The sequence below is a fragment of the Diospyros lotus genome, chromosome 11, assembly GCF_014633365.1.
Source record: "Diospyros lotus cultivar Yz01 chromosome 11, ASM1463336v1, whole genome shotgun sequence".
Lineage (NCBI taxonomy): Eukaryota > Viridiplantae > Streptophyta > Magnoliopsida > Ericales > Ebenaceae > Diospyros > Diospyros lotus.
The window spans coordinates 17,256,141-17,271,101 of record NC_068348.1 but is presented as its reverse complement, the minus strand read 5'-3'; the positions used below and the strand labels follow the sequence as shown (position 1 = coordinate 17,271,101).

The 14,961-nt window shown below is 36.0% G+C and overlaps 1 non-coding gene across 1 annotated transcript; it reads left to right on the top strand.

Annotated features, from left to right (window-relative positions):
- The first annotated feature begins 14,556 nt into the window (after window positions 1-14,556).
- On the top strand, window positions 14,557-14,663 carry LOC127813810 (small nucleolar RNA R71). Its single transcript, XR_008026216.1, has one exon. It is a non-coding gene; the product is annotated as a small nucleolar RNA R71 (small nucleolar RNA).
- Window positions 14,664-14,961: the final 298 nt, after the last annotated feature.

Below are 14,961 nucleotides of genomic sequence, written 5' to 3'. Positions count from 1 at the left end.
GTGTATCTGATGAGCTTGCAGCAGAAGCCCAATGAATCCCTGAAGTAGTATATCGATCAATTCAGAGCCGCAACTTAGGAGGTAAGGGATCTTCCAGTCAGATTGGCAGCATTAACTCTACTAAGTGGAACTACGTTTACACCGCTAAGGAAATCTCTGGCCTTTTTTAAGCCAAATTCTATGACTGAATTGTTTGTCCGAGTATAACAATTTATTGTTCAAATGGAAATTCTGGATGCATGGGAGGGTAAAAGTAGTGGAAGTCTGAATGATGCTAGGTCAAACAGGGCAGTAAAGATACAGTGAAGAAAAGCCCCCAAAGATGCAATTTCGAAACTTCACCCCCCTCACTAAACCCAGGGTAGCTATCCTCTCTTCCATCATGCACACTGGACTCATCACCTTCCCTCCTTGTTCTAAGGAGCCTATGGCAAGGAACCTAGAGCCCTTTTGCAAGTTTCACGAGTCCCAAGGGCATAACACAGAACAATGTTGAGAGCTTTGTAACCAAATTGAGCAGCTAATCAGATAAGGCAAGCTAGACCAGAAGAGACAATCAGAGAAGACCTCATCGCCCTAAAAATAATGCCCTGGGAAGAAGAGACAATCAACAACCTCGTAGGGGGGAAAAAGAAAGAAACCCCTAAAGGGAGTAGACAACCCCAAACATAGTAGGAGCTGATAACAAACCTATTATGGAGAGAATACATGTGATCTCGAAAGGGGAGAATTTGGCAGGTGACTGTTCTTCTACCAGGAAGGCATATGCATGCCAGACACTGCACGTGGACTCTGTGAAAAAGATTCAAGAGGATAAGGATCCCATTATCTTTGCACCAAAAGATTAAGGAGACACACTGCTTCCTCACGATGATCCTCTAGTCATCTCTGTGGTTATTGCCAAGAACCCTATCGAGAGCATACTGGTGGATATTGGGAGCTCTCTCAACTTGTTGTACTGGAATTGCTTCAAGAAGATGCATATTCCCCACGATCGATTGAAGACGGTCACCTCCCTTCTGTATAGTTTTACTAGTGAAGCAATGCCCATGGTCAGATTGGTTCAGTTGCCCATTACACTAGGAGACCACCCCTAAGTGATCACAAGACAAGTGGACTTCATGGTGGTCAAGACTTGTTCTCCTACCTACATTGTGATAGGGGGATCTTTTATCAACGCTATGAGAGTAGTCATCTCGCTAGGATACCTCCTAGTAAAGTTCCCCACACCTCAAGGTACAAGCCAATTGAGGGGCAACCAGAAGCAAGCTAGAGTATGTTACGTGAGCTCTACCAAAGGTGTCAAGGGAAAGGAAAAATCAATGACGGGGGAGACATTAATGATCAGTGAACAAACTCTTGATGTCATTAAACCTTAACTAGTGGAAGCCCTAGAAGTGGTCCCCCTAGTGCCTGACAACGATGATTGGCTCGTACATGTAGGTAGTTAGCTGGAACATGCTGAAAAGGAAGAAATTATTAGGTGCTTAAGGTCTTATGTCGATATATTTGCTTAGAGTCCCAACAATATGCCCTGGATAGATCCCTATATCATAGCACAGCATTTGAATGTTCAACTAGGAAAGTGCCCCATTAAATAGTAGAAAAGGCACATAGCACAGGAATGACTCAAGTACTTACAAGAAGAAGTTGATAGGTTGCTAGAAGCCGAATTTATCAGGGAGGTGTAGTATTTAAACTGGCTAGTCAATGTGGTTATGGTTGTAACGACCCGCTTTCTCGGGCGCGTTATAAATTGGGATAATTCTGGGATAATAAATTTTTTCTTTAAAACACTAAAGTTAAACCACATCATTACTCGACTTCATCCCATAATTCCCATACATTAATCTCGAAAGAGAATCACTATACACATCAAATGCGGAAGCAAAGATCGAAACCTGATATCTTATCATTAATCATAAATAAATTCTTACATCTTCAACATTCCTCAAATCATTCAAAATCTAAAGTAGCAGAACTTAAATACAGGGGCTACGTTACATACATTTCATTTCTCATGCACTCTATTAAGTGCCATTTCATGCCTCATTTATCCTCGTATCTGCTACAATCTCCACCTAGAATGTTTGAATATTCCAGGGGCAAAACCCAAGTTAGATGATGAATCATCTAAGTAAGGGTACAGAAAACATATTTCGTGCATGAATGCAATGTCTTTCATCGTAAGTGTCAACTGCACCCCTCATGCTACCTATCATTTTTTGCGGCCCCCTCTTTCGAAGCCGAGGTGTATGGGTGCACCCTTGGTAAAGTAACGGTGCCAGTTCGTACTCCCTACGGCCTCAAATGCGAGTGATCAATGATATCAACGTGTACTCATGCATTTCATAGTCATGTCATGTATGCAGTCTAAGTGATGGATACATATCAGGGCATGTCAATATGATGAAAATATTTTCGAGAAACATAAACCAAGCATTTTCCATAAACTAACTTTAATCGGGGACTATCACTTACCTTCTCAAGCTTATCGCGCTACCTCGATATCTGTGCCTTGTCTCGTGCATCGCCTCAATTTGCGTGCCAACCTTAAAATTTGACAAGTCACTTCAACTTATTCCTCAAAGCATCCATATCACCATATTTATTTAAATAAACATTAAAACCTATTTTTCCATATTTGTTTGGCATTTTTTTTAATTTTCTCTCTATTTCTTCTTATTTTTCCTCAATAAATTCAGATTAAATATTTCTAAAAATATTTTCTCAAATATTTCACTACGAAAATTCATAAAATAATATTCTTGAATTTTTGAAATTTTCTAGAAAATTTTACTCACCTTAACTTAGCATCTCGGATTTCCTTGATATGCGTGCCCAAATTATTTTTCCTGCCAAAATCTCCGAAATAATAATAAATCACCAAATCCTATTTTTTTGGATTTTTCCAAGACCTTTTCCTATTTTCCTTCTTTTCTTTCTTTTCTTTCCTTTTCTTTTTCTTTTTCCCTTTTTTTTTTTCTCATTCCTTCTCTTCTTCTCCACCTTCTTCCTCCTCATGCTCCCGCCTGCGCATAGCACCCTCATTTCTCTTCTTTTTCTTTTTTTTCTTTCCTTTTCTTTTTTTTTTCTTCTTTTCTTCTTCTTCTTCTTCTTCTTCTCTTCCTCCCTCCCCTGCTCATGCAAACTGCCATGGCCAGCCCTCTGCGCGCCATTTGCTTGTGCACCAGCTCCCTCGGCCCTCCTTTGCGCGTCCGCCGGCCACCATCGCGGTTGTCCTTGACCTCGCCAGTCGCCCTCGCGCTGCTGCCACTGCTGTTGGTTGCCACCGCGGCCCTTGCCTCGCGGCCATGGCTGCTCAAGTTTGCTAGAAGCTTGCAGCTATGGCTGCCGCAAGCTGATGCCGCCACTTCGGTTGCCTCCGGCGACCCATATCGTTCTTCTCTCACTCGCACAAACTCTCCCACTCTCTCCTCGTGCTCGGCCAAGCTCTCTCTCCCTTGCATCTCTCAGCCAAAGCCTGCCTCTTCCCTCTCATTCTTCCTCTTTTTATAGCCATCCGAGCGCCCCAACCCTGCCATATCCATCACCTATTGCGTGCGAAGCTTTCCAAACTGACGTGGCTACAATCTTGCAGAGGCGTGGAGATTTAGTTTTGTAAGGAATGGGTTTAAATTTGCAGAGGCGCCTGCTACACGTACATACATATATATAATTATATATTACATTAATATATATAAAAATTTGTATAATTAATTTAAAAATTATACATTAAACCCCAAATTTCATCCCTATTATACTAGTGCAATTCCCTAATGGTAACTATAGCCTTAAATCTCAAATTAATTTGCATTACAATACCAAAAATCTACAATTAATAATCCAAATCTTAGTTTAAAAGGACGATTTTGCCCCAGCATCCTCACCGGGCTATTGCTTTATCCCGAAACCACTGAAGGGTTGCTCATTATGCAAAACCGGAGCCCCCCTAGGGTTTCGTTGATTTTTCGAGAGTCTCCTACAACGATTCGGTTTTACAGCCTAAATATCAGCTATATTTTAGCTGTACCGAAAACTGTTCTGCATTCAATTTCTTTCGATACCATAAATCCTATCTCGATACGCTTGTCGAGACCATATAATTTTCTTTAGACAATTTCACTCCGAGACATTCCCTACAATTGATTCGATACTTATAACTGCTATCAAGCCAATTTTTCGGTATTCTAAACTCATTGAAATTATATGGCAAGCTCCTAAAAACATGGGGTATTACATTCTCCCCTCCTTACAAAAAATTTCGTCCTCGAAATTTGCTACATATCCTAAATCTCAAAATTTCATCATCGGAATCAACACCTAATTGATCAAATAAAAAAGATCCCACTCGAAACTCGTGAATACCAATGCACATATCAAAATCTGAACCCTTAGACTGACCATACCCATCAACCTATAGACAAGTACAGTTGTCAACCATGCATACCTTTCAAATTATAATCGCATAACTCGGTCCTTGGGCCACAAGTCTCCACTGGAGCTCCTATCTAAGTCGGTACTCACATCATCATAATAAGCCCACGGCTCTCATATCCACATTCTCAATTTTCAATTTTCTTAAGTCATCCAATTGATATCACAACATTTCTTTAATTCTGATTTCCTACGACGTCATTTATTTTGAATCAATCAATCATGCTTTGACAATTTTCCAACCTTAACACAAAGTCCCTGATCTCGATACATCTTAACTTTTATCAAATCGATCCTCAAAGAAATATTTTTATGTCGTCAAACTATTTCACGTACCCTTGGATTCAAAAATATCACAAATATACGTCATCACATATCCTTAAAACTAGCTATGCCTTACCTTAGGTCATCTCAAGCTTAGTCATTGCTTAATCTTTGTGCTAATCTATTCGAGATTTCTGTTGTTTCCTCATTCTTATAGACATTCATCACCCAATATAACCTCAAGGTTTTGCCAATTGACAACAATCATCCTCTAATCATGTCATGTAACTTTAAGAAATTTTTATTAATAGATTCTATCTATCTCCAAAACTTCTTTCCGTAACTTAACTTTTAATATCAACCGACATCAAACAATGTCTTCCAAATCTAGCTAGCAATATTAATATCCTTGCATTGCTTGCTCATTTGTTACTTAGTTGCCAACTAATACCCATTCATCCATATACCCATAACTTAAAGAACTCATCGCGCTTTTCAAAGTGATCCTCAGATAACATTTTATATCATCAGATTAATCATTTGATCCTCAAATTTGCTTGAACTAATCCTCGAGTAATAACATCTCATATCAATTAACTCTAGTCCTGTTCGATCCTTAAGATACCATCTCATGCCAATACAGAAATCACCTAATTTCTTTCCTAGCATTTGACCATCGATTTTTTTTTTTTTTTTTTACTTCTAGTCAATCGTAGCACAGGTACACTTACCAGCTTGCAATCACTAGACTTACTCATCGACTCTATTGTCTATCAATCTGTGACATCATTATCATCCAATCAAAATATTAGAACCATTTACCCTAAAGCGTCACAATGAAAAGCGTCAGACGTAACCTTAATATTGCAAGGGTTTTCTTTACTCCTCGATTGTGCATCAATCATAGAAAATACCATAGCCTCTTGCAACTGTTTTATAATTTACCAAATTCGAGGTAAATATATCTACTCTTAATTATCACATCTTTGATAATTTACGTCCTCAATCAAGCCACTTATAGCTAAACATCCAATAACCTCAAGCTATTATTGGCAATTAAGAATAATCCCGATAAATCTTCCGAGAGCACATTCTGATATTTCTCTCACTTCCTCAATTTTCTCACGGCTTTTCATTGACCAAAAGTGCCCGTATCACATATTGACAGGCTCCTTATTTTTATAACTTGCTTACATCACTTTAGTGATCGTCTAGCTACACATCTCCCGATTTGCCCATCAGGGTTATCTAGACTAACCGCTTAGCCCAACAAGTTCCATTCTCCCAAATCGAAAATTCCAGATCTCCAATAGATTTCGATCTATTACTAACATCCTGACACATCTATCATTACCTGTCTCTCTCAAACACGCCAAAGATTTTCAAAAACATCAATCCGTAACCATCCAGCTAACTGGAGTGGATAGGTACTTACGTCTCCCATGGTATCCCAATTCTTACTAATTCATGACTTTCACAGCTTAAGAAAAATCAATCTCTATTTCCTTAACGAGATTACCTAAGGACCTTCCAAATCTTTTTTGGAAAACTTTAAAGTCTCATCACAAATCCTTAGATTCTCATCCCTTAGGGGAAATTCCTCGAAAATTCCAAATTGATTCATCTTTCAAGATCCCGGATCAGATCGCATTAATTGACTACAATCATTTCTTATAAATAACTGAGCCTCAAAAACTTCCCTGGATTCTTACTACTCATGTCCCTTTTCACAAATTTTCGAATCCTCAAGCCCACTTGGCACACTGAATCGAGGTTGTTATCTTACTACTCATCGTCAGGGCCTTGAACTGGCCATGTTGTACTTCCCAAAATCTCGTTTATCGAGAATTCACTGACTCTCGCATTTCGATCTTTAGATCTCGCTGACTATCGACGCACGACCATTCGTGACCCCATTGTTATACTAGATACCGAGGTATTCTACTCCTCAAGTCTCGTACTGTTCGTCGTGTCACCCTACTCCCAAGATGGCCGTGAATCCTGATACATTTCTTTAAATAGGACACTTAGTCCATATTCAATCCATTTCATTTCGGGTTGATTCCCTAAGCTTCCGGCCTCTTTTGTTTTTCTTTCTCACTTTTCCTTCAAATCCTGTGAACATGATAAATTATCTAAAATTAATATAGAAAATATATATAAGCATAAAATCAAGTAAGAATGATAGAGAAAATATGTAGAAAATATTAGCACATCAAATACCCCCAAACTTGATTTTTTGCCTGTCCTCGAACAAAAGAAACACAAATGAAAACTTAAATAGAAAATAAAAAGACCTTATTTGATTTAGATTTTTCAAAGGTTTGCCTCAAAGATATCCACAAAATTATAACTTAAAGAAAGTTTCAAATATTACAACAATTTATATTTAAATCATAAATCAATTTATCTTTACAAAGAAATTTTCAGAGTGCGTGTGTAAAGCCAATTGTAAATTATTGATGCACTTCAGATGAGTTTATGCAAATAAGTAATTAGAAAATGACCTCTAGATAGAAATAATTCAAACTCCATAGTCATACTTTTCATTCCTCTCTCCACTAATGTTATGGTTAGGGTGGGGTTAATAAGAAAAGATAAAAGAAAAAGTTGATGAAACATTTTCTCACTAAACCAAGAGAATTTCACTCAAAAGCCCCTAAAACACTACAAGATTATAATCATATGATGCGTTGAATCCACATGAAGAGCAAATTGTTGTTGTTTTTTTTTTTTTTTTAATATATGTTTTTTCTCTTTTCTTTTATTTCATTGACATTTTTTTCTTTTTCTTTTTCTTTTTCTTTTTTAACCTTTTTTTTAACTATATGCAATCACAAATACAAATAAGAAATGAATACAAAATATCTAATGCTCTTTCACATTTTCTATTTTCACCATTTCCCCCCAAACTTAATTTTCATCATGTATGTGGGAATGGTAGCTTCCAACTCTACTCCATCAATCTCAATAAATTAACCTTTAAATTTATATCACTCACATTCATATCTTCTCACTTTATCTCATTTTTTTTTTCACCAACAATTCCTTTTGAAGGGTAAGTTTGGTGTTTAGGCTATAAAAGGTAGGTTAATGTGGTTTACCAAAGAAAAAGGCTCAAATATGTACAAGGCTCAAAGGGGTAATCTAGGGATAAATACAAAATACATGGTAAGTTTAAAGGCTATTAATTTCGATCCAAAGAATGACTAAATCATATCCTTAATTGTGCAATGCCTAGGATTTCACCTCGAGAGGTAATCAATCAAGTTCTAGAGTATGTTGAGATCTATTTAAAGTTACAAAATTTACATAAACCTTCTCTAAGTAGCAAAACAACTCATTACTCAAGGCTATCTGCTCAAATTGTTCCAAAAATTCCAAATGAACAATAAATTAACTCAATCTTTAAATACAAATTATCATAATGCAGAGGATTTTCCAAAAGTCATAATTTATTTCAATCAAGTTTTATCATAGGCTCTTTAATCATCCAAACAAACAAGCCTCAAATCGAAACAAAACAAAAATATATTTTTTTTACACAATATTTTATTTTTTTATTTTTTTAAACCATTTTTTTTAATTTTAAATTTTCCATCTTCCCCCAAACTTAAACTCAATATTGTCCTCAATATTGTAAGAGAAATAAAAATATAAAAGGCAAAAATACTCCCCCTGGTTTTATTGCAGTCTTAAAGGAACATGAGTGGTCCTTTAATGCTTCTTTCATTGATGTTCCTACAAAACATACAAAACCAAATTAAAGAACACATATGAGATTAAAAATTGGGTGAGAAGATAAAATAAAATGCAACTAATGAAAAATAACATTAGGTTGCCTCCCAAAAAGCACTTGTTTATAGTCTTTAGCTAGACTTGGCAACATATTGCATTAATCAAGTTTAATGGAAGTTTTGTGTTGCTCAAAACCCCCATTCACATAAGGTTTCAACCTTTGACCATTAACTTTGAAAGTTCTATCATCACTTTGTAGCTCCATTGCACCATATGGAAAAATCTTGGTAATGGTAAATGGGCAGACCATTGAGAGTGAAGCTTTCCTGGAAACAATCGAAGTCGAGAGTTGTAAAGAAGTATTTGCCTTTCTTGAAATTCTTGCCTCATGATATTTTTATCATGCCATCTTTTGGTTTTTTCTTTGTAAATAAGGGAATTTTCATATGCATCAAAGCGGAATTCATCCATTTCATTCAATTGCAACAATCTCTATTCACCCGCAGCTTTCATATCAAAATTCAATAGTTTCATTGCCTAATAAGCTCTATGCTCCAGTTCCCCTAGTAAATGACAAGTCTTACCATATACTCGATGATATGGAGACATTCCAATTGGTGTTTTGAATGCTGTCCTATTTGCCCATAATGCATCATCTGGCTTTTTGGATAAATCTTGCCTTGAGGAATTCACTATTGTTTTCAATATTCGCTTGATTTCTCTATTGGAAATTTCCACTTGGCCACTCGTTTGAGGATGATAAGGAGTTCCTACATGATGAGTGACACCATATTTTGTCAGTAGAGAATCAAGATAATGGTTACAAAAATGCTTACCTCCAGCACTAATGAGTGCCCTTGGGATGCCAAAGTGAGTGAAAATGTTCTTTCACAGAAAATTGAGTACACTTTTAGCATCATTGGATGGAAGTGCCACTGCCTCAACCCATTTAGATACATAATCCACAGCCACAAGAATATATTGATTTGAAAAAGATGGTGGAAATGGTCCCATGAAATCTATTCCCCATACATCAAACAGCTCTACTTCTAAAATATTATTTAATGGCATTTCATTTTTATGTGAAATATTACTAGTTCTTTGAAACCTATCACATGTATTAAGAAAGTTTTGAGCATCCCTAAATAATGAAGGCTAGTAAAATCCACATTAAAGTACCTTAGCAGTAGTTTTTGAAAAACCTAGATGTCCACCACATTCCCGAGAGTGACAATGATTTAAAATACTTTCAATCTCACTTTCAGGAATACATCTTTTAACAAGCAGATCTAAACAATATTTATACAAATATGGATCCTCCCAAAAGTAATATTTAATATCAGAAAAGAATTTCTTCCTTTGTTGATAAGATAAATGGAAAGAAACAATATTGCATGCCAAATAATTCACAATGTCAACGTACCAGGGAGTATTGGAAATGTGGATTGCTAATAATTGCTCATCGAGAAAATATTTATTGATAAGAAATGCATCTTTTTTTTCCTCTTTCATTCCCAGTCTAGATAGATGGTCTGCTACTAGATTTTCAACTCATTTCTTGTCTCTTATTTCTAAATCAAATTCCTACTACAAAAGAATCCAACAAATGAGTCTTGGTTTTGCTTCTTTTTTTGCAAGAAGATATTTAATAGATGAATGGTCTTTATATACTATTTTTTTTCCCCAATAAGATATGATCAAAATTTATCAAAGGCAAAAACAATAGCTAAAAGTTCTTTTTCTATGGTACCATAATTCTGTTAGAGTTATGCCCCACAAGCCAATTATATTTACATGTAATTGATCATACTCTGCATTTTGATTCTTTATCTTCAATCAATTATTATTGCAAGGCATTATGTTTTTATTTATCATTAATGGCTGTCATCATTATTTATTGTAATCCATTCTTGACAAGCCTTGATCTTAAATGTTCCTAGTCATAGAGTTATTAGGATTGGACACTAATAACTCGGATAGACTAGCACATATGATGCATGCTCAATTAGGAGAATGTCTCGTTTCATGGACATTGGTGTGGGGACACTAGTGCATATATGTGGGTGCTTATTATAAGAATAAGTACACTGAACTGACCCGCTATAGAATTCCTAATGGTTATTTTTAATGTTAAATTGAAATTTCTATGTTACAATAGTGCAGATTGATCCTTAGACTTGAGACATCATAGGTAGTCTTATATTTGACTGGTTACGCTTTGGTTCTTTTTAGATTCTAATGGAGTCATTAACAAATTATCATTGGGCGTAACCTTATCACATATGAAGGCTTGTGAATGTCGAAATAGGATTCATAACTTATCAATAAGATGAGAAGATGTCCTATGTATTCCGATGATTTCATGACCAAGGTGAGGTGGAAATCAAAAGGTGTTTTGATTTCACCTATCAAGTCATAAATTTAGAATGGATACATAGTTATTGAATGATTAGGGTTTCGTTATAAAACCATACCCTAAATTCAATCGGGACATAGATTGATGAAAGGAGTTTACTATACAGTAATTGCAATTGAAAAAGTCCATTTTTTTTTTTTATCGTTGGCTAGGTATTCATGGAATGTTGCTAGACGTTAACCATGATATGTAGGGTTTTAGAATTAATTTGATTAATTCTAAAACTATTAATTAAAGAGTTTAATTAAGAAGCCCATGAGATATGCTAATTAAGAAGCCCATAAGCCTAATTAAAGAATTAATTAATCTAATGAATTGAGCCTACAAATAACCCAATAGAGTTGACCCTACATCCAGCCCAATGGTGGACCTAAGGGGTCACACACTTAGGTCAAGCCCGTTCCATAATTTAAAAGAGAGATTCGGCCCAATGTGATTATAGGCCGAGCCTAAATCGGTTAGGGGTTTTTCCAAAGACACAATTAGGGTTTTTTAACTCTATAAATATGCTACTTAAGAAGCTAGAAAAATAAGTAAAAATTTGGACCTCTCAAAGGCGCCTAGGGTTACTAGCATTACTCAAGGCGTTCGTGGAAAGGGTCGATCGTGTGGATCGACTTGGAGGAGTTTGTGTTTGCGACTCTACGGATCAAACAAGGTAGAATTGAAGCTTCACGGTTGGCCGGTTTCCTAACAAATTCAGCTGCGCATCAAATTCGTTGTCCCAACACTGCTCTTACTGCATAGTCACTTGCATCACACATCAATTCGAAGGGAAGACTCCAATCAGGGGACATTATAATGGGAGCTAAAATTAACGCCTTCTTCAACCTGTTAAAAGCACATAAGCACTCATCATTAAATTTAAAAGGTGTGCCCTTCATTAATAAATTACAAAGAGGCTTAGTGATTTTAGAAAACTCTTTGATGAATCTTCTATAGAATCCAGCATGTCCCAAAAAACTCCTCACTCCTTTGACAGAGGTAGGTGGAGGTAATTTCTCAATGATCTCAATTTTTGCTCCATTTACTTCAATTCCTCTTACTGAAATTTTATGTCCCAACACAATTCCTTCTTGTACTATGAAATGACATTTTTCTCAGTTTAGCACCAAATTAGTTTCCTCACATCTTGCAAAACTAAGGAAAGATTAGCCAAACAATTATCAAAATAAGAACCAAACACAGAGAAATCATCCATGAAGAGTTCTATAAATTTTTCCACCATATTAGAAAAGATAGCCATCATGCACCGTTGGAAGGTTGCGGGTGCATTACACAATCCAAATGGCATTCTTCGATAAGAAAACATTCCATATGGACATGTAAATGTGATTTTCTCTTGATCTTTGGGTGCAATAGCAATTTGATTATATCCTGAGTATCCATCTAAAAAGCAATAATAAGCATTACCTACAAGTCTCTAAAGCATTTGGTTAATAAATGGTAGAGGAAAATGATCTATACTAGTGGCAGTAGTTAATTTGCGGTAATCAATACACATATGCTAACCTGTAACCGTTCTTGTAGGAATGAGTTAATTTTTATCATTAGTTATTACTGTCATTCCTCCTTTCTTGGGTACAACTTGCACAGAACTTACATAATTGCTATTAGATATGGGATAAATGATACCATCATCAAGCAATTTTAAAATTTCAGCCCTTACCACTTCGTTCATGTTTGGATTTAAATGGTGTTGGTGCTCAATAGTGGGTTTATGATTTTCCTCCATCAAAATTTTATGCATACATAAAGAAGGGTTAATTCCTTTGATATCAGCAATAGACAATCCTAAAGTTATATGCAATAATTTTCCTTCCTTTTCATTATTCAATGATGCATAAATAATTACAAGAAGTGTGGAGGATTCCCCTAAAAATGAGTACCTTAAGTGTGATGGTAGCTGCTTGAGATCAAGCTTTAGGGGTTGCTCGATGGATGGAATTGATAGGGTTGATCCTTTTCCAAGCTCTTCAAAAATGATTGTTCTTGATGAACATGATTGGATGACTCTTGTAGATGACTCTGGTGGATCCAATTCTAATAATGTTGCTAATGGAGCATCCAAAAACTACACATCTTTTCTTAAATGATCTTTAGGATTCTCATAAATTTCAGCAACACATTCATCAATAATATCAACCTGAAAGCATACATCATTTTCTAAAGGATATTTAGAACTTTGAAAAACATTAAAAATTACCTCATCTTCCCCACTCTCAAAGTTAGTTTACCTTGTTGCACATCAATCAACGCTCTTCCAGTAGCAAGGAAAGGATGACCAAGAATGAGAGGTACCTCTATATCTTCCTCCATATCAAGCACAATAAAATCTACTGGAAAGGTGAGATTTTCCACTTTGACAAGAACATCTTCAATGAATCCTAGTGGATATTTCACATATCTATCTGCCAATTGCAAAGAAACAGTTGTAGGCTTCACTTCACCTAAGCCCAATTTCCTGAAACTAGAGAAAGACATCAAGTTAATACTTGTGCCAAGATCACATAGAGCTTTATTAAATTCAGAATTCCCAATATTGCAAGGTATAGTAAAACTCCCTGGATCTTTTAACTTTGGAGGTAATTTGTTTTGAATTATAGCACTACACTCCTCAGTCAGTATTATTGCTTTATGGTCATTTAACCTCATCTTTTTGGATAGAATTTCTTTCAAAAACTTGGCATAGGTTGGCAATTGAGCTAATGCTTCTACAAGAGGAAAATTAATGTGAAGCTTTTTAAACACATCAAGAAATTTCAAGAAATTATTTTCTTCATTGTGTTGGCAAAGTCGTTGTGGGGAACTGGAGGAACATAAGGTTTGACAGGCTCTCATTTGTATTCCTCTTGTTTCTTTTCTCTTAATTGTGTGATTTTTCTCGAGGCAAAGGCGTTGTCTTGGTTGAATTTTCTTCCATGCCTTTTTATTGTTGCCCCTCTAGCTATTTACCACTTCTAAGAGTGATGGCTTTCATATGCTCTTTAGGATTCGTTTCAGTGTTGCTTGGTAGTGCACCTTGTGACTTTGTTGCCAATGTGTTAACCAATTGCCCCATTTGTACTTTCAAATTCCTTATGGCAACTTGTTAATTTTGGAAGTTTGTTTTTGTCACTGTCATGAACTCCATTGTGGCCTTAGTGAGTGTTGCCACCAAATCTTCCAAGGAGGTCTTCTTTTCTTGAGACTAAAATCCAGGTGGAGGTACCCTTACATTATTTTGATTATTTCTCCATGAGAAATTTGGATGATTTCTCCACCCTGGATTGTAATTGTTAGAGTATGGATTGTTTTGTTGTTAATTGGAATTTGAAATATAATGAGCTTGCTCCGCACTCAATGTTGGGAAAGGATTACCAGCTTGACATTCACTTGTAACATGTTGCCCAACACACAATTCACAAACCTGCATAACAGAATGAACAACATTAATACTCAACTGATCTAGTCTTTTATAAATAGAGTCTACCTTAGCATTTAAAGCAGTAAATGCTTCAATTTCATGTATACCAGCTAATCTCTTTGGCATTGTTCTTTCTGAAGGCCATTGATAATTATTTGTATCCATTTCTTCTATCAAATCATAAGCCTCGTCAGTGGATTTGCTCATCAAATCTCTTTTAGCTGCTGCATCAATGGTGATCCTTAACGGATGGCTTAATCCGCTGTAAAATGTTTGGACCAACAACCATTTAGGAAGCCCATGATGTGGACACCTTCTCAACAAGTCTTTAAATCTCTTCCAAGATTCATACAAAGTTTCCATATTAGCTTGGTTGAAGGTTGTGATGTCATTCCTTATCTTCGCAGTTTTTGTCGGTGGGAAAAATTTAGCTAGGAATTTGCTAGCTAATTCATCCCAAGTAGTGATGGTACTTGTAGGGAGTGATATTAGCCAATTCTATGCTTTATCTCTTAAAGAAAAAGGAAATAACCTTAATCTAATGGCGTCATCCGATACGCCATTGTGTTTGAATGCGTCACATATTTCCAAGAAATTTGCAATGTGAACATTTGGATCATCATTGGGTAATCCACAAAATTGGACAGAAGTTTGGATCATTTGAATTATTGCTGGCTTGATTTCAAAATTGTTGGCTTGA